Below are 5,010 nucleotides of genomic sequence, written 5' to 3' on the forward strand. Positions count from 1 at the left end.
ACAATTTTTTGGAGGAGTAAAAAAAGCTATCGATCGAAATGATTTCAATGACTTGTTAAAAACTTTTCTTCTCTATTTCTCTCTCCCTTTCTCTCTCTTTTTCTCTCTTTTTATTCAAGATATTACTCTGAACCATTCTTTCCGGACGAACGAGCCGGTGTCTTAGTCTGAAAATTGTTAGAAATGCATTCGCGTGAGCATCGTCACGCGCGTGACCGACGACAGACCGTGTTTGTTCCACGCCAAACGTTTATGTTATTCCCTTTTGCCCACCCTCCTAAACCAGTCGTTCTTGCTTTCTCCACCGGAACGAACTTGTTTATTTCCGTCTCGTACATACCTATATATATATGTATATATATATATATATATATATGCGTGTGTGTGTGTGTGTGCGCGTGTATGTCAATTTCTATTATTATCCTTTTTTTCTTTTTAACTTTGTCTCTCTTTTTTCTTGCTTAAACAGATTGGCCTGAAAGTAAAAATTAAAAATAAAAATAAAGAAAAAAGTAAAAGAAAAAAGCGACGAATTTAATATGAATTTTTTTTTCTTTCTTTTTTTTTTCTTTATTTTTTTTTTTTTTTTTTTTTTTTTTTAGAAGACTTATATCTCTAATGTAAAAGAAATCATTTTTATAAATAGTAACATATGATATATTATTATTGTTGTTGTTATTGTTATTGTTATTGTTATTGTTATTATTATTAGAAAAAGATAATGCGTCAAGCGTGTATTTAATTGTGAAAATTAAAAAATGGAAGAAACGATGTATCGAAAAAAAATTGTGCATTTGAAAAATTATCAACGAGCGAATAGAATTTTGATTAACAAGTATTTTACGGATATGAATTGAAATATTTTAAATCACTTTTTAACAATCGATTAATACTTTTTTTTTTTTTTTCGATATAATTCTTTGGTTACATTCTTTTAATTTATTCTTTTCAAAAGATAAAATTACAAGCTCAGTTTATTTATTTTATATTTCCTGAGCATGAACGAACATTTGTTATTTTATTAACAGCGTTATTTTTATTAACGCGATCATTAACATTTTTCACTTTGTCATCAAAATAAATTCATCTCGTTTATTATTATAATTAACACGTAAGATCTAAATGTTTAGATTAAGATAATAAAACTTGCAATTAGATCAATAAAATCAATATAATATATATATATATATTATTTTAAAGATCTTTATAATATCAATACAGACACTAAAATTCTCTTGTTTTCTCTCTCTCTCTCTCTCTCTCTCTCTTAAATCTCTAAGTCTCTTTCAATGAACTTTTCATTCCTCACCTTTGATCTTCTCGTTGATCTCTCTTTCTCTCTCTCTCTCTCTCTCTCTCTCTCTCTTTTTCTCTTTTTATCTTCTCTTCTCTTTTTAAAACACATTTCAAGTTATACAATACGTAAATGATCTATAATAACAAATGAAATATCAATAAAATAATTATATGAAATAATAAAATTATTTTATCAAGAGAAAAAGAGAAAGATGCAGATATATATATATATATATATATATATATATATATATAAATGATTTATTTACGACGATAGTAGTGTTGAAATAAATCATTGAGTGACTCGTGGGTAGTTAATAAGATCGAACGGAAGCCGTGCCCTTTAAAAACATGGTAGGGGAAAAAGCAGGAACCATGAACTCACTAAAGAGAAAGAGAGAGAGAGGGTGGAAGAGGGAGAGGGAGAAGGATAAATCTCTCACGTGGGAGATTAAACGACCAATTGGCTCTATCCTTTCGATACAGACGCGCACGTGACAGAAACGTCCGACTTCGCTAACTGGATCGATAGATCCCCGATCTATACTTCTAATGTTCGAACGTTTCGTAACTTATTTAGCCAATTAACGAATCCATTTTAATTAACAAGCCAAATCGTACATTCATTTGTTCTATTTATGTACACACATATATATATATGTGTGTGTGTGTCAATTTGAGATTTTTTTTATCATTTATAAGATATTATCAAATTATTTATATTTCATTATAGAATATATTTAAACACACGTGACATTCGTTTTTATTTATTTGTATTAACGATAATTGTTACGTTAAAATTTACAATCGAATTATCGATGAAATATATGAAATATATTCTTAGATTCGTTTTTTTATTAAAAAAAAAAAAAAAAAAAAAAAAAAAAAAAAAAAAAAAAAAAAAAAAAAAAAAAAAAAAAAAGGGTAGTATCGTAAATATTACGAAAGAAAACAGAAACATAACAAATAAATATTATCTTGTTTGAATTGTAATTAATATATCAAAATTTATTTGTACATTCAAATATATTATCAAACTCTTTTTTTTTTTTTTTTTTTTAATATATATCGATTATAATTTGTTGAAAACGAGTGAAAGAAAACTAACAAATTAATTATACATACATAATTATACATACATTAATTAATTATACAGACATACACACACACACACACATATATATATATATATATACGTACACACATATGATGACGAATTGGCGTAAAAGATTTTTTTTAATTATTAGAATTAGAATGATGGCTTTGAAAGTATCCATGTGATTTTAATTAGACATATTATATTAGTTTGTTACGCTTAAGAATTCATTAAATAAAAAGATATAGTATAGCCTTAACCTTGAAAGCGTGTATCGTATGTTTAAACGTAAGGACGGACACAAAACAAGCTTTTATACTCGAGGCTGTTTAGTATATCCATTCTCCGTTATGTATATTGGATATGTAGTAAGAACATGCGTTTAATCTACAAAATCGATGTATTATCATAATTATTAATTATTATCACGTACAAGAGATCGAACAACTCTCAATGAGAAAATCCAATTAAATTTTACTGTGCGATAGATTTTATCTACTGCTTATTTTATTATTATTATTATTATTATTATTATTATTATTATTATTATTATTATTATTATTATCATTGTTGTTGTTGTTGTTATTATTGTTAATCGTTAGATTTTATCTACTGCTTATTTTATTATTATTATTATTATTATTATTATTATTATTATTATTATTATTATTATTATTATCATTGTTGTTGTTGTTGTTATTATTGTTAATCGTTAGTAGTGTTTTTATTGTTTCATTATAATTTTTAATTCTTTTATTATCATCGGCGATCTTTTTATCTCTTTTATTATATGATAAAGAGAGAGAGAGAGAGAGAGAGAGAGAGAGAGAGAGAGAGAGAAAAGACAGAAATTAAATGATCATTTAATTATTGATCCAATAAATAATTTATAATTGACAAAAGATTAATGATCGATCGATCCAAATTCGATTAGTTATATGGTAAATATGAGAGTATGCAATTTGTATCTTACTAAAAGGGAAAGTATATTCGTATTACATATATATATATATGTATATACAAATTTTTTTATACATATATATACATACATATATATATATATTTATACAAGTATGTGCATATACATACATATATATTACATTATGTTCGTTTTATAAACTTTCTCTTCGACTTAAATACCTAATGAAAACTTCCGTTCGTCGAAAATTTAATAAATTCTTTATTTTATTTATATACATATGAATACATTTCCATATATACATACATACATACATACATACATATACGTATATATGTATGTAAGTATGTATGTATGTATATTAAAACACATGATAATATGCTTATTTATTTATATTTATAATAATAATTGTTACGTTAAAAAATTGTATTGGAATTATTAGTGAAATATTTGAAATGTATATTCTGATATTTAATATTATATTTAAATATTAATCTCCCCATATATAATATATATATATATATATATATATATATATATATATATATATATATATATATATATATTCGAAGAAGACTTGAAAGATTCCAGTAGGCTCCATCCCTCGAAGAAGAAACAAATTCCTTTGGGATGAAACACGTTTGAGAATAACAGTTCGTTATATCCGTCTGTTCAAAGATTTTTTTTCTTTTTCTTTTTCTGTTTTTCTTTTTTCTTTTTTCTTTTCTTTTCTTTTCTTTTTTTTCCATTTCCCTTTTTTTTTTCTTCTTCCTTTTTTATATTCTCCTCTTTTACTCTTTCTTTTTTTCTTTTCTATTTGTCGTGAGGAAAAACGTTGGATCGTGCACGCTGCTCTTTCATCTCAAAATGAAAAAAAAAAAAAAAAAAAAAAAAAAGGAAAAGAGAGAGAGAGAGAGAGAGAGAGAATGAAATTCTGCGAGATATGAATACACGAATTTAACAGTTGCCAACGAAGTAGAAACATTTACGATAGGGCTCCCGTATGTATACGTCATCGAGTTTTCTTTTCTTTCTATTTTTCTTTTTCTTTTTTTTTTTCTGTTTTTTTTTTTCTTCCTCTCTTTTCTTCTTTGCTTTCCTTCTTATCTTCTTTTCGAAATAATCGTTCTATCTTCTGTGAAATGAAAATAATCGAAAGTAGAGTCTCTAAACGAGGTTAAATCCAATGTTTTTTAATGACTATACTAAAATATTTTCTTATTCTTCTCTATCTGATTCACAGCTTATATATAGTTACTCATATGTGATATTTGATAATTCATTGAGATCATTATTGCAAACATTGAAATTAATTTTTGTCATTGAAATCATTAGAATTAATTATTTATCGGAAAACATTACAATTAATCATTTATCGAAAAACATTACAATTAATCATTTATCGATAATCATTAGAATTAATTATTTATCGAAATGATTAAAACGTAAGATTTATTTTTAACATTTAAAATTAATTATGTCATTGAAACCATTAGGTATAATGTGAATCATTTATTAAATATCTATAATGATTAATCACATATCAATCGTATTTAAAATTAAACATTTATAAAAACTCGTCATATGTTTTATCGAACATGTATCGATAAAAAAAAATTTATCATTTTCTAACGCTCATTATATATTTCTCTATGATCGATCAATGATCTATAATTTCCTTTCTCTTCCATTCCCATCC

The 5,010-nt window shown here is 24.8% G+C and overlaps 1 protein-coding gene across 2 annotated transcripts in view; it reads left to right on the plus strand.

Moving 5' to 3' along the window:
* The window catches only part of LOC124955269, a 70,687-nt gene that overhangs the window by 18,091 nt on the left and 47,586 nt on the right, over positions 1 to 5,010 (plus strand). The gene's annotated exons all lie outside the window — the stretch shown is intronic.

This window comes from Vespa velutina, chromosome 17 (genome assembly GCF_912470025.1).
Source record: "Vespa velutina chromosome 17, iVesVel2.1, whole genome shotgun sequence".
NCBI lineage: Eukaryota > Metazoa > Arthropoda > Insecta > Hymenoptera > Vespidae > Vespa > Vespa velutina.